Source organism: Heptranchias perlo, chromosome 3 (genome assembly GCF_035084215.1).
Source record: "Heptranchias perlo isolate sHepPer1 chromosome 3, sHepPer1.hap1, whole genome shotgun sequence".
Lineage (NCBI taxonomy): Eukaryota > Metazoa > Chordata > Chondrichthyes > Hexanchiformes > Hexanchidae > Heptranchias > Heptranchias perlo.
In genome coordinates this window covers 128,216,640-128,241,883 of record NC_090327.1, presented here as the reverse complement: position 1 = coordinate 128,241,883, position 25,244 = coordinate 128,216,640, and positions in this window count along the sequence as shown.

Sequence of the window (25,244 nt, the reverse complement as noted above, 5' to 3'; positions counted from 1 at the left end):
TCAATTAGTTTTTTTTCATGTCCTCTTGGCTTCTTCTGCCAGTTTCGGCGACACAATCGATCAATCATTCCGCAATCAACTGCGTAGCGGAAACCAGCCGTTGAATTTTTCGACTCCTCCAATCCCCCAGCCCTAGCGATGCTGGGCTTCAGAGAGTCACAGGTATCCCTGGCATGCAGTGTTGCTAAGAGCTTAAATGAGGAAAGTGCATTGTATGATGTAGTTCCCTCATTTACATCGCATCATAATACGTCCTCTCATTTGTGGCCGGGCGTACAATGGACTTACCCCTGAAAGTGCCGCCATTTCTCATGAGGCCGCGAAGGGACGACACCCTAGCGGATCCAGTTTGCACCGCAAATTCTGGTACATCTCCCCCACTACGCCGGAAAATTGTCCTCCAGGAATTTCAGGGCCTTTGTGTCTTTCTTTTCTCTAATTGGTTATTTTCTGCTTTTACTATTCACCAATCATGTTCCACAAAACCCTGTTACACACCCCTCCCCTTCCAAAATTTTTACCCGTTGCAGCAAAATAAAATTCTGCTTAATCACACTGCAATTATGTTAACAACATTCAGTGATAGTCTGATATATGTGCCGACAACATGTGTGGGGCTGTTGTGTGAATCCCCAATTGCCACTAGGTTTAATAGCTTTCATTAAGTGAAAGGCCAATGATATGCTAACTACAAATATACACACACAATCACAGCACAGTGTACCAGCAGCAGGTTCTTTGAATCGGTTCATCCCATTACCTGTGGATTTATTTAACATGTTCAGAATGGAGTATCTGCTGTATTTTAGTGCGTTACTCTTCCATCATCTCTGCAGCTGTAAATGAAGTAAATCCCCGGGGATTATGCTAGTTTTGGTCTGCATGTATCCAGACTTTGTGCAACTGTGTCACTGATGTCACCATGCATGACTAGAATCTCACTGTGTTACACAACGTAAAGCTTCAAGGAATATAATTGAAAGCCTGTACATAATATAGACACACACTAGTGACTGAACTGGCTGTGGAAAAGTGCTATGATTGTCAAAATTCACAACTATTAGTTATAATATTTGCAGTATTTTGTTCCTTTTAAAAGGTCAATAAAGAGTAAATTGTTAAAGATTTTATTTAAGCAATAGTCCACATATATAAATGAATGACAACAGCATGCTATACTAAGGAATTTAGTGAGCGTTGCCACATGTGAAGTATTCTATTGAATAGTGTGTTGAGAATAGAAGTGTTTCCTTCAAGGGTGATTTCCTTTACACATCATAGCATGTATTTAGTAAGACTCTTAAGCTACAGCTTAATCCACAATAAAGATTGTTAGATGCATGCCTGATGAAAAGGAAAACCAGCAGTTAGCTGAAAAGCAGTGATGGAAATACATTGACAACTGCAAGAAGCAAAGGCAATGTAATAGTCAAATTACATAATGTTAAGGGCAACTGTTCAATAACTGCAAAAGAAAAATACACCAAGTGTGTGCAGTGTGCCAATTAAAAAGCAACATATATGGAGGCAGAGCCTGCTAAAGTCAAAATGACAGCATTAATTTTTGATATAAGAAAAGCTTTCTTGGGGGAATGCAGTCTACTAGGAATTGAATGAATGTTTAGGTGGCCAAGAATCAAAGAATTTTGCAATAAAGGAAGATATTACTTTTAGCTAGGAGCAAACCATACATTTTGATGTGGTTATTGACACTGTTGGGCAAGAATTTGCAACACTCCGGTAAAATGTGTGTGTTCCACCAGCATTGTGGAACACAATTTAGGAATTACACACTAATTAAGGACTTCTTTCTAATATCAATTTACAATTTTGTAATTGATATATGTTATCACTTGGGAAGCATTTACCTCTGCTAAGAAAGTATGCTTTGTTTCTCACTCATACTTGATATCTTTCTTGTGTAGTCTGTCTAGGTTATGCCTATTGTGACCATCATGACCATTGAATATATCATGACCATTGGGCCATCCATCATAGAAACAGAAGTGAAGGAAAAGAGAGAGGATTTCTTTTGAACACTTAATGTTGGCAGTCACCTCAGCTGGAGGGACATGAGAAGCTTTGTGAATACTTGATGGGCCTCAACCTGAAAAACATTGAAAAGATGGTGTACTGCTCCAGAAAGTTTGAGAAACAACAACAACAATTTGCATTTATATAGCGCCTTTAATGTAGTAAATCGTCCCAAGGTGATTCATAGGAGTGTTATCAAACAAAATTTGACACTGAGTCACATAAGGAATATTCGGACAATTGGTCAAAGAGGTAGGTTTTAAGGAGCATCTTAAGGGAGGAGAGAGAGGTAGAGAGGCAGAGAATTTTAAGGAGGGAATTCCAGTGCTTAGGGTCTAGGCAGCTGAAGGCACGGCCGCCAATGGTGGAGCGAAAATCGGGGATGCGCAAGGGGCTAAAATTGGAGGAGCACAGAGATCTCGGAGGGTTGTAGGGCTGGAGGGGGTTATAGAAATAGGGAGGGGCATAACACTGATGTAACCAGCGATGCTCTCCCCCTCCCCCATGCACAGGACTTTGTCTGTGATTAACAAGCTCCTTAATGAATTCCCACCTTTATTTATTTCAGGTGGAGATTGGGAGTATGCAGAGAGGTGAGCAGTTGTCCGAAAATGTGCACAAACGGCAGTTGAGGAAAATTGATGGGTGGGCAGTAGAGAGTTTCTTCTGTCTTGCTTTTAATTTAATTACAGTGAAGCAGTGGGATCAGTAGGAGAGAGCCTAAGAGGTAGAACAGCAGCAGAGAACTATTGACAAGAAAAGGCCGAGGGGACAAGGAGGAACAGAGGCTGAACACAGGATAAAAAACTGATCAGAAGCAGGCATCTAGAAAAAAAAAGAGAAATATTACAGAAACTGCAGAGACTGGGAGAAAGACAGTGAGAGGTAAAGTATTACAGAAGATGTAGAAATAGAGAAAATAAATTATAGAAACATGGAAAGACTACAAAAGTTAGAGAAAAATGTTACAAAAGTAAGAAAGACAGAATACAATAGCCAAAGAAAATACAGGAGTCAGTTACTACTATTTGACTCGAACATTGTTAGTTTAAGTTATGTGTATAAAATGGCAGCCATATGTGTCATATATTTATGTTTTCATTAATAAAATGAATATTTAGGCTGTTTCTTTAATTACAGGAAAATCTAATTTCAGCTGAGCTAAAGTGTGGAGAATGAGGCTGGAACAGAGACTGAGATAGATGTGGTTGGGGGTAAGTGAGAAGGCGAGAGACCCTCTTGAGGGGGTGACATAGAGGGAGAGAGAGGCTGTTTACAATTCAGTTTCTATAGTGCCTTTCACTACCTCAGCATGGCGCAAAGCGCTTACAGCCAATGAAGTACTTTTGAAATGTGGTCACTGTTGTAATGTAGGAAGACAGGCTCTTTTTGAACTGGGGCGGTGGGGGGGGGGCGGGTGGGGGAGGTGGTGAGAGAGAGACCGATGTTATGAGGGAACATAGGAACAGGAGTAGGCCATTCAACCCCTCGTGCCTGCTCCGCCATTTGATAAGATCATGGCTGATCTGTGATCTAACTCCATATACCTGCCTTTGGCCCATATCCATTAATACCTTTGGTTGCCAAAAAGGAACAAAAGAACCCACTGAGAAGAAAGTGCCCTGTTGAAGTAAAGTGGAAAGAGATACTGTTGGAGGCGAGGGCAGAGAGAGAGAGGGGCACCCTGGTGAGCAGGGGTTGGGGGTAGAGGGAGAAAGACATTCTTTTGTGGAGAGGGGTTACCTACGGCTCTGCTAGGAGGGGGAGGGGCAGATTTAGTTGGGCTTAACAGGTCCATGTTATTAAACAACACATTATGGTTAGCTGTAAAATGATTCCTTTCTGTGTGTGTTCCCTTGAGACTCTTTATATCTGGCCAATTAGGAATCCATTGATAAGAGAATGGTTTTACAGTTGGCTTATTGGCCACAATTTTGTACCATTCAGTGTGTAACCAGTTCCTTTCCCAGTCTGCCATTGGGAATGCCTTTACAGGACAAACACCTGGCATTCTCTTACGAGGTGGCGATCAAGGGTTCCTTCACTGGAATATCTCCAGGGTGGCATAGGAAGGATTCCTTTGGAGAGATGGTATAGGGGTGCCTTTCAATGTTAATTGGAACAGCTATGGGTGTGCTTATGTAGCCGCAGTGTTGTTATTTTGTTTGAGCACTGATTGGAAGTATTGCCTTTAAGGAGCTGAGTGAATGCAGGGCTAACTGGCTCCATCAGGTTTCCAAACCTTCCAACTGAGCCACCTAAAAGGCTTGCACACAGTGGGTAAAGCTTTGCAGCTTTGACCACATCGAACATTATTGGAGATGCTGTGCAATTGGTTGATTAGATTCCTTTTAATGCACTGTTGCTCACAGAAGGAAATGCAGCATAATCGATCATCCCTGTTTGTGCACTATAGCACTCAAAAACCTAAGACACACACTGTTCACACATTTTTAGCAAACACAGTGGAATATCTCGATCATAGTATTTAAAAAAGATGTTGTCATTTTCATGGGGCGTTCCATCTATGATTCTGGAATAACCAGCTGAACCTGAAAAATTCCCTTCCCATAAATGTTTAACATTTTATAAAATGCTGACAATATTTGTAGAAGCTGTTTATCTCACATCTAAGAGCATATTCTCTTTGCTTCATCCAGTCCTGGTTGGCAACATAAGTGTATCTTGAAGATGCAATCAGAACAGAGAAAATGCTGTATTTCAAATGCTTGAAGTTTGGCTGGCTATCCTTTTTACCACGTTGTTCCTTGTTTTCAAATTCCTCCATGGCCTCGACCCTCCCTATCTCTGTATCCTCCTCCAGCCCTACAACCGTCCGAGGTCTCTGCGCTCCTCCAATTCTGGCCTCTTGCAAATCCCCGATTTTCATCGCTCCACCATTGGCAGCCGTGCCTTCAGCTGTCTAGGCCCTAAGTTCTGGAATTCTCTCCCTAAACCTCTCCACCTCTCTCTCCTCCTTTAAGACGCTCCTTAAAACCTACTTCTTTGAGCACCTGTCCTAATATCTCCTTATATGGCTCAGTGTAAAATTTTGTTTGATAATCGCTCCCTTGGGATGTTTCACTACATTAAAGGCGCTGTATAAATGCATGTTGTTGTTGACGTAGCAAGGGAGGGGAAAGTAACTGAAAGGATTTCCTTCCATTGAAATTGCTTGAACTACAAACATTATGTAAGGAATCTTACAACACCAGGTTATAGTCCAACAAATTTATTTTAAAATCACAAGCTTTCGGAGATTATCTCCTTCGTCAGATGATTGAATGAAAAGGTTCTCAAATCGCATATCTTATACGATGTTGGGACAGCATCACACCATTATAGCAAAGGACTACCGCAGAAAGGAATGAATTCTGCCCCTGCATTAACATTACTATCAACACTGGGTGGCATGCGTTGTGTGCTGAACTCTAAATTGTTCAAAATCTACAGGCTACCTTAAACATTGCTGATTCGTTACAGTATCTGAATAGCCAAAGGTAATAAACAAAAACTCCGCCATTACTTACCCCCTAGGCCAAAACAATCTAGTTTAAGCAAGCGGAACCGAGGCACCCATACAACCTCCCACCTATTACTGGTTTGGGTGATATCCAGTACTCCTAACCGCTGGTTATAGTCACACGGCTAACTCCTGGCAGACAGTAACATTGTGTTCAATTAGAAAAAGTGCATGGCAGCTTCAGGCAAGTTTCCTGGCCCAAACATTGTTTTGATGTCTGCCAGCTGGCTTGCGATTCAGAAAATGGTGATTTGGTTTCTGGGAACTGCAAAAAAGAAAGACATGTTCACTGAACGTGTTTCTAGACGGCATTTCTTTTATTTTTTAATTTAGAATAGAAGTAGAAGTTTACAACATGGAAACAGGCCCTTCGGCCCAACATGTCCATGTCGCCCAGTTTATACCACTAAGCTAGTCCCAATTGCCTGCACTTGGCCCATATCCCTCTATACCCATCTTACCCATGTAACTGTCCAAATGCTTTTTAAAAGACAAAATTGTACCCGCCTCTACTACTGCCTCTGGCAGCTCGTTCCAGACACTCACCAGCCTTTGAGTGAAAAAATTGCCCCTCTGGACCCTTTTGTATCTCTCCCCTCTCACCTTAAATCTATGCCCCCTCGTTATAGACTCCCCTACCTTTGGGAAAAGATTTTGACTATCTACCTTATCTATGCCCCTCATTATTTTATAGACTTCTATAAGATCACCCCTAAACCTCCTACTCTCCAGGGAAAAAAGTCTCAGTCTATCCAACCTCTCCCTATAAGTCAAACCATCAAGTCCCAGTAGCATCCTAGTAAATCTTTTCTGCACTCTTTCTAGTTTAATAATATCCCTTCTATAATAGGGTGACCAGAACTGTACACAGTATTCCAAGTGTGGCCTTACTAATGTCTTGTACAACTTCAACAAGACATCCCAACTCCTGTATTCAATGTTCTGACCAATGAAACCAAGCATGCTGAATGCCTTCTTCACCACCCTATCCACCTGTGACTCCACTTTCAAGGAGCTATGAACCTGTACTCCTAGATCTCTTTGTTCGATAACTCTCCCCAACGCCCTACCATTAACGGAGTAGATCCTGGCCCGATTCGATCTACCAAAATGCATCACCTCACATTTATCTAAATTGAACTCCATCTGCCATTCATCGGCCCACTGGCCCAATTTATCAAGATCCCGTTGCAATCCTAGATAACCTTCTTCACTGTCCACAATGCCACCAATCTTGGTGTCATCTGCAAACTTACTAACCATGCCTCCTAAATTCTCATCCAAATCATTAATATAAATAACAAATAACAGCGGACCCAGCACCGATCCCTGAGGCACACTGCTGGTCACAGGCCTCCAGTTTGAAAAACAACCCTCTACAACCACCCTCTGTCTTCTGTCGTCAATCCAATTTTGTATCCAATTGGCTACCTCACCTTGGATCCCATGAGATTTAACCTTATGTAACAACCTACCATGCGGTACCTTGTCAAAGGCTTTGCTAAAGTCCATGTAGACCACGTCTACTGCACAGCCCTCATCTATCTTCTTGGTTACCCCTTCAAAAAACTCAATCAAATTCGTGAGACATGATTTTCCTCTCACAAAACCATGCTGACTGTTCCTAATCAGTCCCTGCCTCTCCAAATGCCTGTAGATCCTGTCTCTCAGAATACCCTCTAACAACTTACCCACTACAGATGTCAGGCTCACCGGTCTGTAGTTCCCAGGCTTTTCCCTGCAACCCTTCTTAAACAAAGGCACAACATTTGCTACCCTCCAATCTTCAAGCACCTCACCTGTAGCTGTCGATGATTCAAATATCTCTGCTAGGGGACCCGCAATTTCCTCCCTAACCTCCCATAACGTCCTGGGATACATTTCATCAGGTCCCGGAGATTTATCTACCTTGATGCGCGTTAAGACTTCCAGCACCTCCCTCTCTGTAATATGTACACTCCTCAAGACATCACTATTTATTTCCCCAAGTTCCCTAACATCCATGCCTTTCTCAACCGTAAATACCGATGTGAAATATTCATTTAGGATCTCACCCGTCTCTTGTGGTTCCGCATATTTAAACCAAATAACTTTGGCTGTTCTGCAGAGCTGGGGCTACAGTGCACTCCTGCATCAGCCAACCTATCCAGTTATGAGGATTTCTTTTTCATACAAACATACAGCGTAGAAGGAGGCCATTCGGCCCATCATGCCTGTGCCGGCTCTTTGAAAGAGCTATCCAATTAGTCCCACTCCCCAGTGCATAGACCTGGAAATTTTTCCCCCTTCAAGTATTTATTTAATTCCCTTTTGAAAGTTACTATTGATTCTGCTTCCACCACCCTTTCAGGCAATGCATTCCAGATCATGACATTTTTTAAATAGAAATTTCCAAATCATGTATTGTTACTTAAGATTATTGTTATTTTCTCATTGAAATGAGGTCTTTATCCAAAATACATCTTCACAAATCATTAGTAATAATCCCACTTTGGTTGGCTCAGTTTAGGATTCACTTATTCCAAACTAATCCACTTTATCGATTGGTTGACCAATTCTAAACTTTGTGGTTGGCTTTATAACAGAAGGTATAACGCTGTCAGATTGCCCAGTGCTGTAACCGTTGAATTGCCTCTTCACAGTCCTGTGATTCTAGGTTCATGTCCTGGAGCAAGTTCTTATCCAGCTACCACATGTTTAATGTGTTTTGTCAGCTCTCAGTAAGTCTGCTCAGTGGAGAGTCTCAACGTGGAAGACAACTGACAATATGCCCACGTTTCTGGTCATCTTGGTCACGCCATGGAAAAGGTGTGAAAAAGTCAGAGAAAGATCCGTGGCCTGCTCAACTGCTCTGCTAACTGAACAAGTATTAAGTCGCTATTTGAGAGGAAGAAAATGAGGACAGCTAAAAAAAAAATTATATAGTGAAGAAATTGCAAAAGTAATATTGAAGTGGTTAATTTGCTACTCAAAGGTTAACTTCCACTACAAGAGAAACCGCAACTCACTTGCTTTTATGTTGTGATACTTTCTTTTCGCCTCTGGGAACTCAATTGAGTCCCACCATAAACTAATAAGATGAAAGTCTTCTTTCTCTTCTAACTTTAAGGATCCTGTGTGAAATCATGTTGAACAGTCTCAACCCAGTTCCTGGTGAATGCAGGTGTACAGCATAGTCATAAATTGGCACTAGTTTGGAAATCGTTCAAAGAGTTCATAAAGATGGCTGCATTGAGAAATGGAAATGTCACACTGGTGCAGTAGGCAGTTGTATTCAAAGGTTGGATTAAGACGTATTGCTGGGGCAGATTAAAGAGAACTTTACTTTTCATCTCTTTGCTCAAGGCCATCGGAACTGTTGTGGCAGCTACTTGGCATTGCCACTTTTTGCAAGTTTATTCTTGTTAAAACAAATGTTGCTGCAGTTAGTTTATATTGGGGACACTCACAATTTTTCTTTTCATCAGAAAACGCATTTTGCTCCTTAAAAAGTCACTAAGGCCATTGCAACACCTAGCTTGGCGGTTCTGATGAAAATATCTGACCTAGGAGTGCTTGCTGCTGACACTGAGATGTATAGTTTCCTGCGTTAGCTAGTTGAAGTGTAGAAGTAGATGTGAGTACAGTGCAGGGAATACTGCTGCATAAATACTGTGGCTACGAGAGCAGGTCAGAGGCTGGGTATTCTGCGGCGAGTGACTCACCTCCTGACTCCCCAAAGCCTTTCCACCATCTACAAGGCACAAGTCAGGAGTGTGATGGAATACTCTCCACTTGCCTGGATGAGTGCAGCTCCAACAACACTCAAGAAGCTCGACACCATCCAAGATAAAGCAGCCCGCTTGATTGGCACCCCATCCACCACCCTAAACATTCACTCCCTTCACCACCGGCGCACTGTGGCTGCAGTGTGCACCATCCACAGGATGCACTGCAGCAACTCGCCAAAGCTTCTTCGACAGCACTTCCCAAACCCGCGACCTCTACCACCTAGAAGGACAAGGGCAGCAGGCGCATGGGAACAACACCACCTGCACGTTCCCCTCCAAGTCACACACCATCCCGACTTGGAAATATATCGCCGTTCCTTCATTGTCGCTGGGTCAAAATCCTGGAACTCCCTTCCTAACAGCACTGTGGGAGAACCGTCACCACACGGACTGCAGCGGTTCAAGAAGGCGGCTCACCACCACCTTCTCAAGGGCAATTAGGGATGGGCAATAAATGCCGGCCTTGCCAGCGACGCCCACATCCCGTGAACGAATAAAAAAAAATACTCACATCTATCTTTCTTTGCTAAAATTAGTAAACAGAGGACAATACGGCACTGGGCACTTCAAAGTAGAGATGTGATGAGCACAGAAATGCACCAAACAACAAATAAATAATAATGAAAAGCAATTGTGTGTTGATGTCTTCCATCACAAGGTTGTTATTTTAACATTCAGCAAATTTAATGCATTGCAAAAATGCATTCCAAATAAATCCTAACATAATAAACAATTTAAAGAAAGAACTTGCATTTATAATGTGTCTTTCATGACCTTGGGATGACCCAAAGAGCTTTTCAGCCAATGAAGTTTTTAACATGTAGTCAATATTGTAATGTAGGATAACCCAGTAGCCAATTTGTGCACAGCAAGGTCCCACAAACAGCAATGCGATAAATGACCAGATAATCTGTTTGAGTGATTTACTTCTGTATAGGTAATGTTTTATACCTGTCATATTGGTTTTAAATCATACTTGTGCCATATTGTCGGCCTTGGCTCAGTGGTAGCACTCTCGCCTCTGAATCTAGAAGGTATGTGGGTTCAAGCCTCACTCCAGAGACTTGAGCATATAATCGAGACTGACACTTCAGTGGTACCGTCTTTCAGATGAGACATTAAACCAGGCCCAATCTGCCTTCTTGGGTAATGTAAAATACCCCATGGGCTGTGAAACAGTTTGGCATGTCCTGAGGTAGTGAAAGGTGCATTATATATACAAGCTCTTCTTCTTGTAGGGTAGTTAGTAGTGTGTAACCACAGCAACGCACTTCATTCCCATGCTAATGACAGTACACAGCTTCCAGATTGAACCACCACAGATGGTAGAAATGTACAAATCCCCTTTCATGCAGAATGACAAAGGGCCAGCGGTGGTCAGTTCCTTCCCACTTCCATGTGGGCTTTGGGTTGGGAGGTGTAAATAATAGCACCTTGCAAGTGGCCTAATAACACCATTCTATCACTGCACCATGTTTTAACAGTACAAAGTGGAAAATTAGAACATAATAAAGTAACCTCTGTTCCCATGTGCTATTCTGTATGTTGTTTGCACATAAGAACATAAGAAATAGGAGCAGGAGTAGTCCATCCGGCCCCTCGAGCCTGCTTCGTCATTCATCATCATTATGGCTGATCTTCTACCTCAACGCCATTTTCCTGCACTATCCCCATTTCTCTTGATGCCTTTAACATCTAGAAATCTATCGATCTCTGTTTTGAATGCACTCAATGACTGAGCCCCCACAGCCTTCTGTGGTAGACAATTCCAAAGATTCACCAACCTCTGAGTGAAGAAATTTCACCTCATCTCAGTCCTAAATGGCCTAACCCTTTATTCTGAGACTGTGACCCCTGGTTCTAGACTCCCCAGCCTGGGGAAAACATCCTCCCTGCAGATACCCTGCACATGATCCTTGCTACAGGTGTCCATATTGTGTACTGATCCCGTGTCTGAACATCTCTCTCCCGCAACCATGAATCTTCAATGATCTGACTAACTAAACCTAGAAATGTCAGCACAGCAAGGGATAGAGTTGCATCATTCCTGAAGATTTCGAGTTGTTGCATCAGGCAAGCGCATCTGTGAGAAGTGTTACCTGCTCACATTGCTCGAGCTCAAAACCTCAGAAGTTCGGAAGGAGATGGAGACAATTCGTCATATTAGGGAGGGAGTTAAGCTTTTGGAGTGAGAAAGTAGTCACAGTGATGAGAGACAGGGAACAGGCTGTGCAGGAGGAAAGATGGCTGACTATCCGAGGGACAGGGAAAGGCAGGAAGGAAAGGTTAGAACAAAGAAGCCCAGGGCATCTTATGTTCTCACAGATTTGAAGCTCTAGCTTCCTGCGGAGAAAATGAGGACTCTGGGCAGGGCCATCAAATAAATAACAATGGCACCAACAGAACTAGCTGCGCCTCTAGCCAAGCTGTTCCAGTACAGCTACTACACTGGCATCCACCCGACAATGTGGAAAATTGCCCAGGTATGTCCTGTCCACAAAAAGCAGGACAAATCCAATCCAGCCAATTACCGCCCCATCAGTCTACTCTCAATCATCAGCAAAGTGATGGAAGGTGTTGTCGACAGTGCTATCAAGCGGCACTTACTCACCAATAACCTGCTCACCGATGCTCAGTTTGGGTTCCGCCAGGACCACTCGGCTCCAGACCTCATTACAGCCTTGGTCCAAACATGGACAAAAGAGCTGAATTCCAGAGGTGAGGTGAGAGTGACTGCCCTTGACATCAAGGCAGCATTTGACCGAGTGTGGCACCAAGGAGCCCTAGTAAAATTGAAGTCAATGGGAATCAGGGGGAAAACTCTCCAGTGGCTGGAGTCATACCTAGCACAAAGGAAGATGGTAGTGGTTGTTGGAGGCCAATCATCTCAGCCCCAGGGCATTGCTGCAGGAGTTCCTCAGGGCAGTGTCCTAGGTCCAACCATCTTCAGCTGCTTCATCAATGACCTTCCCTCCATCATAAGGTCAGAAATGGGGATGTTCGCTGATGACTGCACAGTGTTCAGTTCCATTCGCAACCCTTCAGATAATGAAGCAGTCCGAGCCTGCATGCAGCAAGACCTGGACAACATCCAGGCTTGGGCTGATAAGTGGCAAGTAACATTCGCGCCAGATAAGTGCCAGGCAATGACCATCTCCAACAAGAGAGAGTCTAACCACCTCCCCTTGACATTCAACGGCATTACCATCGCCGAATCCCCCACCATCAACATCCTGGGGGTCACCATTGACCAGAAACTTAACTGGACCAGCCATATAAATACGGTGGCTACGAGAGCAGGTCAGAGGCTGGGTATTCTGCGGCGAGTGACTCACCTCCTGACTCCCCAAAGCCTTTCCACCATCTACAAGGCACAAGTCAGGAGTGTGATGGAATACTCTCCACTTGCCTGGATGAGTGCAGCTCCAACAACACTCAAGAAGCTCGACACCATCCAAGATAAAGCAGCCCGCTTGATTGGCACCCCATCCACCACCCTAAACATTCACTCCCTTCACCACCGGCGCACTGTGGCTGCAGTGTGCACCATCCACAGGATGCACTGCAGCAACTCGCCAAGGCTTCTTCGACAGCACCTCCCAAACCCGCGACCTCTACCACCTAGAAGGACAAGGGCAGCAGGCGCATGGGAACAACACCACCTGCACGTTCCCCTCCAAGTCACACACCATCCCGACTTGGAAATATATCGCCGTTCCTTCATTGTCGCTGGGTCAAAATCCTGGAACTCCCTTCCTAACAGCACTGTGGGAGAACCGTCACCACACAGACTGCAGCGGTTCAAGAAGGCGGCTCACCACCACCTTCTCAAGGGCAATTAGGGATGGGCAATAAATGCCGGCCTTGCCAGCGACGCCCAAATCCCGTGAACGAATAAAAAATTTTTAAAAAGATAAGAGGTGGCTCAAGGGAGGGAGGTTAACAACACAGCTGGAAATGCAGTAATGATAAGGGATTCAATATCTTTTGCAGTCCAGACTGGCAATTCTGGATGTTTCGTTGCCTCCCATCTGCTAAGGTAAGGGACATATCGCATAGACTGGAAAATATTTTGCAAGGTTGGGGGAGAGCAACCAGTCGACATGGTCAACGTGAGAGTCAGCCCACATGTAGGTAAATAAAGGCCTGAAGTCTTGCAAGATGAATTTAGGAGATTAGGAAACATGCTTAGAAGCAGGACCTGATGGTTGGTAATCTCATGATTTCTTCCCCAGCCATGCGCTACAGTTGGGAAGGACAGAAAAATTAGGGAATTCAATGCATGGTTAAATGAGTGGTGTCAGGAAAAGGAATCCCATTTTGTTGGGCATTGGCATCAGTTCTGGGATAGATGGGAGTCATTCTGCAAGGACGGGCTACAGGTAGGGTATGAATGTACTGGTAAAATGGTTAAATCGGGAAATGACAAGCGTTGAAGTAGATTTTAACTTTCATTGCCGGGCGGGGTGTATAACGAACGGTCGATCTGCTGCCGCCAGTTTCCTACTCCCCCGGTGAACGTTAGAATCTCATGGTATTTAAACTAGGAAAGGTGGGGTGGGAAAATAAAACCAATCAGAATCCACTAATACTGAAAAGAGAAATTGATGCAGATAATATTCATGCAGCAAACAATTTAGCATGAGGAATATGGAGTGGAGGAATAAAATCAAACAAACTAGTTACAAATGGGGAAAAGGCTGTATTAAAGGTAAGGGGTTACTGGGATAAAAAAAAATGTCATGGGAAAAAGACTAGTGTTGAAAAAAAAACATGGGTTAAAATGCATGCATTGCAATGTGCAGAGTGTGGGAAATAAAGTGGGGGAACTGGAAGCAATTATTTTACAGGAAGATATTAGACTTAATAACATTAACAGAAACCTGGCTGTAAACCGGACAAGAATGGAAAATAAACATTTCGGGATATAATATATTTCGAAGGGATAGAATTGCTAAGAAAGGAAGTGGAGTGGCATTATTGGTAAAAGAGGGAATATATGGTCTAGAGAGTGTAGACAAGGAAGGGGAACAGACAGAGTCAATATGGTTGGAACTCAAAGATAAGTAAAGGCTTGTTGTATTAATAGGGGAATATTACAGACCTCCAAATTGTGGAAAGGAAATGGAAGAGGAAATCTGCAGTCAGATTAGAGAGATGGCTAGGAATAACAAAATTGTGGTTCTGGGAGAGTTTAATCATCCATTTATAGATTGGGACAGAGGGGAAATAAATGGAGAAAAGGGAATAGAATTCCTAAAATGTGTGCTGGACTCCTTCCTCAAGCAGTATGTTAGTAGGCCAACAAGGGGGGAGGCGTTGCTAGATCTGGTTATGAAATACATCAGGTAGATGAGCTGAATGTGGGTTAGCACCTTGGGAGTAGTAACCACAATATGATAACGTTCAAAGTCCAAACTGGAAAGGGGAACAAAATCAGCACAAAAACCAGAGCACCAGATTGGATTAGAGCAGATTTTGGAAAGATGAAAATTGAGCTAGCTGCGACTAGCTGGCAGGAGGAATTAACACACGGGACTGTAGAGCAACAGGGGGATGTTTCTTAAAAAAAAGATTTCAAAGGTACCAAATAAGTATATTATATGAAAGAGGGAAACTACTGGTAGAGTTAGGATGCCAAGGATAAATTACAATTGAAGAAGAGGGTCTATAAGGTTTGGAAGAAGAATGAAAAAATCCCTTATTTTCTCATAATCTTATTTAGTTAAAAGCAAGATAAGCAAAGCTAAGGGGGAGTATGAGGCGGGGAAAAGAATCAAAAAACATCAAAAGGAATAGTAAAGTATTTTACAAGTATGTCAGTAGAAAAGGGAATTGTTAAAAGTAAAGTGGGACCTCTGAGAGGAGAGGATTGTCAATTTGTAGATGACGATCAAAAAGTGGCAGAGTGATTTAATAAGTACTTTGCACCAGTATTTACTAAAGAGAAAAATATCAGAGAGGAGGCTGAACCAGGCTGAATATAGAAAGTTCAGAGGGGAAGTGAAAAAGGAAAGAAGAAGGGAATAGACTGGCGGCCAATTTAAAAGGCAATCCAAAAGTCTTCTATTGGCATGTAAATAGTAAACAAGTAATAAGGTGGGGCCGAAAAGGAGATCGACTCATGGAGGCAGAGGGCATGGCCGAGGTACTAAGTGAGTATTTTGCATCTGTCTTTGCCAAAGAAGAAGATGCTGCCAGAGTCTCAGTAAAAGAAGATGTAATTGAGATACTGAATGGGCTAAAAATTGATAAGGAAGAGGTACTGGAAAGGCTGGCTGTACTTAAAGTAGATAAGTCACCCGGCCCGGAGGGGATGCATCCTAGGTTGCTGAGGAAAGTAAGGGTGGAAATTGCAGAGATACTGGCCACAATGTTCCAAACATCCTTAGACACAGGGGTGGTGCCAGAGGACTGGAGAATTGTGAATGTTACACCCTTGTTCAAAACAGGTTAAACCCAGCAACTATAGGCCAGTCAGTTTAACCTCAGTGGTTGGTATATATTAATGACTTGGACTTGGGTGTACAGGGCACAATTTCCAAATTTGCAGATGACACAAAACTTGGAAGTGTAGTGAACAGTGAGGAGGATAGTGATAGACTTGAAGAGGATACAGACAGGCTGGTGGAATGGGCGGACACGTGGCAGATGAAATTTAACACAGAAAAATGTGAGGTGATACATTTTGATAGGAAGAATGAGGAGAGACAATATAAACTAAAGGGCACAACTCTAAAAGGGGTACAGGAGCAGAGAGATCTGGAGGTATATGTGCACAAATCGTTGAAAGTGGTAGGGCAGGTTGAGAAAGCAGTTAAAAAAGTAGATGGGATCCTGGGCTTTATAAGTAGAGGCATAGAGTACAAAAGCAAGGAAGTCATGATGAACCTTTATAGAACACCGGTTTGGCCACAACTGGAGTATTGTGTCCAGTTCTGGGCACCGGACTTTAGGAAAGATGTGAAGGCCTTAGAGAGGGTGCAGAAGGGAATTATTCAAATGATTGCGTGTTTGAGGGGCTTTAGTTACGTGGATAGACTGGAGAAGCTGGGGTTGTTCTTCTTGGAACAGAGAAGGTTGAGAGGAGATTTGAAAGAGCTCTTCAAAATCATGAAGGGTCTAAACAGAGTAAATAGAGAGAAACTGTTCCCATTGGCGGAAGGGTCAAGAACCAGAGGACATAGATTTAAGGTGATTGGCAAAAAGAACCAAAGGTGATATGAGGAGAAACTTGTTTACACAGCGAGTGGTTATGATCTGGAATGCACTGCCCGAGGGGATGGTAGAGGCAGATTCAATCATGGCCTTCAAAAGGGAACTGGATAAGTACTTGAAAGGAAAAAATTTGTAGGGCTATGGGGAAAGGCCAGGGGAGTGGAACTAGCTGGATTGCTCTTGCATAGAGCCGGCACGGACTCGATGGGCCGAATGGCCTCCTTCCGTGCTGTAACCTTTCTGTGATTCGAGGAGGTGAATCCTGAAGTGGCTGAGCACCTGATGAGAGGTATTATGATGGAAAGAGGAAATATTAGATAAGTTACTTAAGATAAGGAAAGACACAGTGCTAGAGCCTGAAAGGATACATCCTAGGATCCTGAGGGAGATGATGGCGAAAATTGCCGAGGCCTCAGAAATTACATTTCAGGGCTCTTTTGAGTGGATGCAGGCCAGAGAACTGGAAATTGGTCAGTGAAATGCTCATTTTTAAAAAGGGAGGTAGGCGTTGTCCAGATAATTACAGGCCAGTTAGTTTAACATCTGCGGTAAGAAAAATGTTAGCTTTTCTAATTATGGATGAAATTTCCATTTATCTAGTTAATGAGAAAATAAAAGTGGCCCATACTTCAAAAGGGATGGATTGTGCTTGGCAAACCTTATAGAATTCTTAGAGGAGGTAACAGACATGTCAGAAGGGGGAATTGCGGTGGACGTAGTGTACATGAACAGACTTTAGGAAAGCCTTTGATAAGGGACCACGTGGGAGATTACTAGAGAAGAGTGAGCAGTATGGAATTAGAGGGAGGATAGCAATCTGGATTAAAAATTGGTTAGAAGGGAGAAAACAGAGTAGATGTTAAAGGCAGTTTTACAGAGTGGTTGGAAATGGGTAGTGGTGTCCCACAGGGCTCAGTTCCGATATAGACCGAGGGAGCGGTGTAGAAATTTGCAGATGATACCAAAATAGGAGGGATGGTTAATTCTTTAACAAATAAAAGCTGCAAAGATAAGATAGGGAAATGGGCTAAAAGCGGCAGATTACAGGACAATGTGATAGAAGTGTTGAAAATTATGAAAGGATGGGATAGGATGGGTAGAAGCAAACTGTTTCCAGTAGTCAAAGGGATCAAGAATGAGGGGCCATACATACAAGATTAAAGGTAAAAGATTTAGAACAAACAAAATATCTGAGGAAGGATGTCCTTGCCATGGAGGGAGTGCAACGAAGGTTTACCAGACTGATTCCTAGGATGGCAGGACTGATGTATGAGGAGAGATTGGGTCAACTAGGCTTATATTCACTAGAGTTTAGAAGAATGAGAGGTGATCTCATCAAAACATAAAATTCTAACAGGACTAGACAGACTAGATGCAGGGAGAATGTTCCCGATGGCTGGGGAGTCCATAACCAGGGGTCACAGTCTCAGGATACGGGGTGTGCCATTTAGAACCGAGATGAGGAGAAATTTCTTCACTCAGAGGGTGGTGAACCTGTGAAATTCTCTACCACAGAAGGCAGTGGAGGCCAAGTCATTAAACATATTCAAGAAGGAGATAGATATATTTCTTAATGCTAAAGGGATCAAGGGATATGGGGAAAAAGCGGGAACAGGGTACTGAGTTAGATGATCAGCCATGATCATTTGGAATGGCCTACTCTTGCTCCTATTTTCTATGATTCTATGATTCTTTACACAGCGAAGAGTGAGGCTGTGGAATTCACTTCCAGAGTTAGTAATTGAGGCAGAAACTATGTCAACATTCAAGATTAAACTGGATAGGTGGATGAAAGAAAAGAGAATGAAGGGCGATGGGAACAGGGTGGGTAAATGTGATTAGGACTATTTGCTCACATGCAGGCTAAATGCCGACATAATTAGTCTGAATGACCCATTTCCCTGTTGTAACTTTTACGTAGTTCTATGTATTGTGCCATCAAATAGAACATATTTTTAGTTACCCAGTACTAAAAGTGTCTGTTAAGCATGCAGAACGTAAATATAAACTTACACGCAGATTTAAGACACAGCCAAAGCTCATTGGCTCAAAGTTCTTGGGCCCAGCATTGCTGTGCATTGCTTTTGTTAAATTCGTCTTAATTCGCCTTAACCTCCTTTCATGACTAACAAAAAGATTTCTACTAATTAGAGGTTTGTAATAATGGTATTAGTTCTATTGAGGTTTAACTGTGTTATGACATTCATACCTTTTTCCATAAGGTTCTCAAACTTGTCCATAAATCACCTTCTCCATACATAGTGACGGGTTTTATCAACCTCAGTTGAAATGACATGCTCTGCACACCCACTCCTTAACCAATATTTTCTTTTCTGCCACAATTTGTCAGTGAATAGGCAAAATTCTACCCATTACTACTTTGTGTATTGACTATTGCATTGTTCCATTGGCTTGAATCCAAATCAGATAAAGGTCTCCTGCAGAACTTGATTTATCCAATGACTCATTTGTTGTTTAAAGAATAAACAGTTTTGATTTGATTTGGTCCATTCAAACAATTAACTCTTTGAAAGAAGAGTTCCACCCTAATTGTAGATTGTTTGAAAGATTACATCGTCAGGGATAAACAAAGTAGCCTCTTCTTTGTTCATTTTCAACCACCCAAGTTTGAGCCATAACTGAACCACTAAAAATCATGATTCCCTCCTAGAAATTGATGGCAAAGTGGAAGAGTCAGGCTTCCATTTTAACTTGGGGTAGGATCGGCAGGTGACCCGGGGGGATGGGGGGGGGGGCAGGGTGAGCAGTAAGCTCGCCTGCTGAGGCCCAGAGAGATTTTAGCTTCCGGGCCTTCATTTGCACACGCAAGATCAGATTCCTGCCCGAACCCATCAGGAATGGCCTCTGGCACAAGATAAGTCCATCGGATGGCTTTGGGAGTTTGGGGTGGGGGGGAGGGGGTGGAGGAAGCCTGGGGCATGGGTAACCCAAGGTTTCCTTGTGGGGCCCAGAGGAACACTCCTGCTCCTCCTGGCCCACAAGGAAACTAAAATAAAAAAACATACCTCGCTGGGCCTCTTCCAGCCCTGGCTGCTGTTCCCAGCAGGTTTGGCCTGGCAGAGAAGTCAATACTGCTCCCCAGCTCAGGCCTCGGGTTAAAATGGAAGATCGGGCCTTTATTGCAACCCGACCTGTGTATTTAAAGTGGGTCTCACCAGTTTGTACATATCTGCTATACACATGCACATCCAACATGTTATTTGCATTGAGATATTTAAGGGGTAGACCTTTGATTTCCTATTATTATAATGAGGTTTGAGATCCATTTGAGGCTCGTCTGAGACTTTGTAAGCAATGGCAATCTTAGGAGCTGAACACAATTGTAAAGTCAAGAGGACAGATTCTGTCATTCCATAAATAAAATAAAATTGTATTTCATTCATTCAGAAACATTTACATCTTAACAAATGAAACCACTTTCTCTTTGTAAGTTGTTATTATTCTAATAAGGACAACTGATGTAAAATGCCTAAGATAGTGATGTCATGCAGCAAGGTAACAATGACAAACCTCATATAGAAGTGCTATTTAGAGCAAATGATTAACCTTGTGAGCAGTGAATACCCTTTACAGATTTTAAACCATGCAGATGTCTTGTGTCATAAAAAGAAATCTGCACAAATTATATTCATCTGTGTAGGAATGTCACAGTGTAGAATTTGAAGAAATTGAGTGACAATGGGCGTCATTTTAGCACCCGCTATCGGGTGCGTTCCTGGCGGGGGCGCTCCGAAAATCGGAGAATCCCGGCGCGGTACCGGAGCCCGCCCCGAACCCGCGCACTTCCGGGTTCCCCGCTGACGCGCCGGCGTGCGCGCGCAGCCCCCGCTGGTGGGAATCCCGCAGGCAATTAAAGCCAGCGGGGCTTCCACTTGAAAGTATTTATTTAGGTATTTCAGGTCATTAACTGACCTGATTAAAGGATTATGTGGGATTTTAGAGCAAACTGGGACTGTTTCCCACACTGGGGGAAACACTCCCAGGTCAAATGGACGTGTTGCAGCTGTCAGCCTGTGGCAGCTGCAAAGGTCCATTTGACAGGTGGGGTGGGGGAGACCCTCACTCATTGCAGGAGGCCACTCTGTCACTTTGGACTAAATTGGGCCTCCACCACCCTCCTCCTGACAGTCAAAGTCACCAACCTGCACACTTACCCCGGGGTCCAGAGACATGTACCTACCTTGCTGACCCCCTCAGATGTACATCTTGCGGATGGGGGCCGCCGTAGCTGCAGTCATGACCTCCTCGGAGGGCGAACAGCATCACCAGCCTCGCCATCCACGCTGTCCACCTCTGACACGTGGAGCTCCACAACAGAGTGCTGTGACACATCCACCTGCACAGCAGGAGGGAGGGCAACCGCAGAGAGAGATGCGTCGCAGAGGGCACTACCCTCGCCACAGGGTCCACAGACCGAGGCTCAGCTTCCTGGACGTCTCTGAGCAGCAGTGCACACGGAGGCTCAGAGTCACTCGACATGTAGTCGTGGACATCTGCAGCCTCTTTCATGCCGAGCTGCTCCTGGCTGGCCCGAGCACCATCTTCTTACCTGTCGCTGTCAAAGTCACCAGTGCCCTCAACAACTTCTCCTCCGCATCCTTCCAGGGTGCCACCGGGGACATCGCCGATGTCCCTCAGTCGTCTGCGCAGAAGAGCCCTGCAAATACACCTACACCCACTCTGCAGTGACACAATGGGTGGCATCAGTTGTGGGTCCTCATTGTGATCCTCAGGAAAGGGCATTATTGCACAAACCAGACAAGATTCGCTAAGACGTGGCAGTAGTGGTGCCAATATAATATGTAATGTGAGTTGGTCAGAAATTTAATATAAGCAACACCCATGACAAACCCTCAGACACCCTTGTGCATCCCCTTCATGCTCACGACACATTTGCCTTACGCTGCCTACTGCACATATGTGATGCATGCCCTGTGGCTGCAGCACAGGTAGTGGCAGGTTGAGTGAGGCTGGCCGTGAAAGAGATGCATGAGAGGGTGAGTATGAGATAGAGCCATGAGATTGTATGAGGATTGGGTTGAGTGGTAGTGGCGGGATGAGTACTGGCGAGGTGAGTAGGTGCAGGTAAGATGAGGATGAGGTTTGAGTGGGTATGAGGGGTGATGTGACAGAGTTGTGTTGGCAGTGCTGAAGGAGATGTGGGGTGGGGGCAGTGATGTGGCAGATGGAGTGTAGGGGAAAGACTACGTGTACTCACTTTGGCTGACCTACTGAGGTCATTGTAGCGCCTCCTGCACTGTATGCAGGTGGGCGATACGTTGGTTGCGCTGGTGACCTCCTCTGCCACCTCGAGCCAGGCCTTCCTGGTGGCAGAGGCAGGCCACTTCCTCCCGCACGCCAGGAGGAAGATCTCTGTCCTCCCCCTCCTCCTCACCCCATGTATTGATACCTGGAGTGAGGCATCATTAAACTGGGAGCAGCCTTCCCCCTGGGCTGCTCCATGCTGTAATTTTTTCTGTTTGTTGCAGCATCAGTCAGTGGAGGACTGCCCCTTTAAATAGAGCGCCTCCAGCTGACAGATCTTACTGCGCATGCGCAGCCCGCCCGACGCGCAGATCAGCAGTGGGGAACCCGGAGGAGCAGGTAAGTGGATCCAATTAGTGGATTGGATCCTACAATCGCGTGGGAAACTGACTAATTTCACCGGGCGCGTTACCCACACGCCCGATAGCCCCCCCGCTGAGAACCCGCAGCCCTGCTAACATCGGGTCCCATGTGTATTAATGTGTAGGTCATTCCCATCGCAAACCTGGATTTGAATCCACACCAACAACAACTTGCATTCATATAGCACCTTCAATACAGTAAAACGTCCTAAGGCGCTTCACAATAGGGTAATCAGACAAAATTTGACACTAAGCCATATAAGGAGATATTAGGACAGGTGAGGTAGGTTTTAAGAGGTGTCTTTAAGGAGGACAGAGAGGCGCAGGGGTTTAGGGAGAACATTCCAATGCTTGGGGCCTAGACAGCTGAAGGCATGGCTTCGGTCTTCCCAATATTTAATTGGAGGAAATGTCTGCTCATCCAATACTGGATGTTGGACAAGCAGCATGACAAATCAAAGTCAGTGGAATCTAGCCCAGGCTAAGGCGATTTAAATCTCCCCATTCTTAGTGAAGGCCTTAAGTAAAATGCGTTTCGGAAGATTCAACCAAGTTCTTATTATGTACGAGCCTGAAGCACAGGATGGCTGATATGGGGGAGGGTAGATCACAAAAGTGAAGTAGTAGATGGTCTTCTGAGGGTGAAGATTCAGTAGAATCAAGCGGTAGTGCAGCAGTTAGTTAAAAAGTGTCAGTGAGGGGACAAGTCAACTGCCTGACTTGTCACACACAATTGGCCAGAACCTGCGGTCGCTGCAGTTCCTGCAAATTAAATTTACGAATGTACTTACTGTGGCATCAACTTGCGCAATTTTGAACTTTTAAAAAAATCAACCCAGCCTCTGAGCAGCATGTGTTAATGCACATGGAACAATCTGTGAGAATGGAAGACACGTCCACAAAATCTATCAGGAGGCGAAATCGCGCCCACAAGGGGGCAAGCAGACTTCATTCATTTAAAGTTAGTACTCTGGAAGTCATTGCAAATAAAAACTTTAATTTTTTTTAATGAAACGCTGAAGAAATAATTGAATTAAATTAAAGAGACAGACGGGAAAAGTTATAAAAAAAATTAATTATTATTTTTTTTTTTAATGACCAAAAGCTATTAAAATAAGGAGTAATATGAGACTCCACATTTTTTTAATTTAATTTTTAGTTGTTTGGTAGTCATTAAGACTAACCGCACTTTTAAAACTTAGTTCAGACCTGGTATTTTTAAGTGTACCTTTTGGTGGCGTAATTAGTTACTTCCCAGCTGGGTGGATGAGCAAGTTTGCGATTTTTCAGTGATTTCAAATGATTGCAGCGTGCGATGGCCCTTTAATTAGTAGCTGTTAAATCCCCGGCGAACCACTAGGAGCAAGTTCACGATTTCTGCATTTTAGTGCACATGTGCAAACGCACAAACTTGCTTCTTCGATTTGCCATTGAAAACGGAGAGCACTGTTTTTCAGGAGCAAGTTCTGCCCCAATGTGTATTACAGCTTAATTGTACTATGTCAAATTCTTATAGCGAAGGCTTTTTCTGTACCAGTGAACAAGTGTGTATCTCAGTACTGTGCAGTATCCTTTTTCCAAACCAGCCGATGGTCTTTGGTCTCTGTACATCCAACTAATTTGAAAGTGGGACTGTCAGATTACCGCAAATAAAATATATTGAAATGGAATGATTTGAATTAAATATTGGTTGAATTAAGTTATAACAGAAAGTGCACAGTCCTACATGTTGCAGATTTAATCTTAGATGTCCAACAAAGCAGGACAAAGAATCACACCTGTTGGAAAATGGGAAGAAAAAATTGCAGCTTTTGAAATGCTTAGATGGTTTTTATCATCTCAGATTAGCAAATATAAATGTCCAGCCCTAAATATTATACCGATGAAAAAATATATAAAAACAAAGAATGTTTCTCAGTTGGCAATAATCTCTGAACAAGCTAATTTTATAATGTTGAAGTAGAAATGCTGGTACAGTCCTCAAAGTATCAGTGCAATAAAATAATTATTAATTGCACTTGATGAAAATTTGTGTGCAGATTGTATTTTATATGTCTTTCCATCTCTGTATGTCTCTCTCCCTCTGTGTGGCATTGTGTACATGTGTTTATGAAGAGTTTTTTTTAATTGTTCTGCAGTTGATCAAAGCTAGAACAGACTGAAAAGATTTTTAGATCTGCTTTGATCAGGATATTTTATATTGCATGACCATTCCAAATCTGCCAATTACAAACCTAACACTCTGTATACACTCGAGTTTTCTTTCTAGTACTCCTGGGCCTCATGTTACAGTTCTGTCCAAATTCAAAGGCCAGTAGAGGCATCTCTCATTAATCATGAGATATGCAAACTGCATTAATGCATCTCTATCAGACATGTGGTGTGACAGCACTGAGGATGTACATAAGGTATTCAAAAATTTCAAAATGTAAAGTAACTCTCTATTGTACACTGAGGATCTTCTAAAACATTCCTATAAATCTGTACCATTTATGATAGTAGATTACTGGACTGTACAGCAGGACTGAAGGGAAAATGCTGGTTACTTCAATTTATGCTCGACAATCTGCTCAAGGTCCCAAACTGCTATAAATGTGGTAATAGTTTTAAGCACATTCTGTCTATATTTTTAATGCCATAGGCTCGTTTTCTGTATTCGTGTATATAAAAAAAATACTTTTGTCTGTAAGGTGAAGGGGCAGGAGAGGGGGACTCACAGCAGTACTTGCTTATCCCCAGTGAAAACTGGCAGAGCAAGGGCACATGCAAAAGTCATCTAGCCTGAGGAAAGATGCCTTTTTTCCTGCCCTCTTGCACTCTTGCTGTTTGTCATTGAAAGTGCCTTCATGAATGTATTGTAAACTCAACTAGTGTGGATGTTCCAGTGTATTATCTTAATGCAGTTATATCCCCTGTAAAATCATTTTGTTCTTCATGTGAATGTTTTCTTTGGCTAATTTAACCTTATTGAGGTTTAATTGTGTCTCCCAATCTTTAACCCATTTGCTGTTATTCTCTGGATTTTATCCACAGCTATTTTATATCTGTATT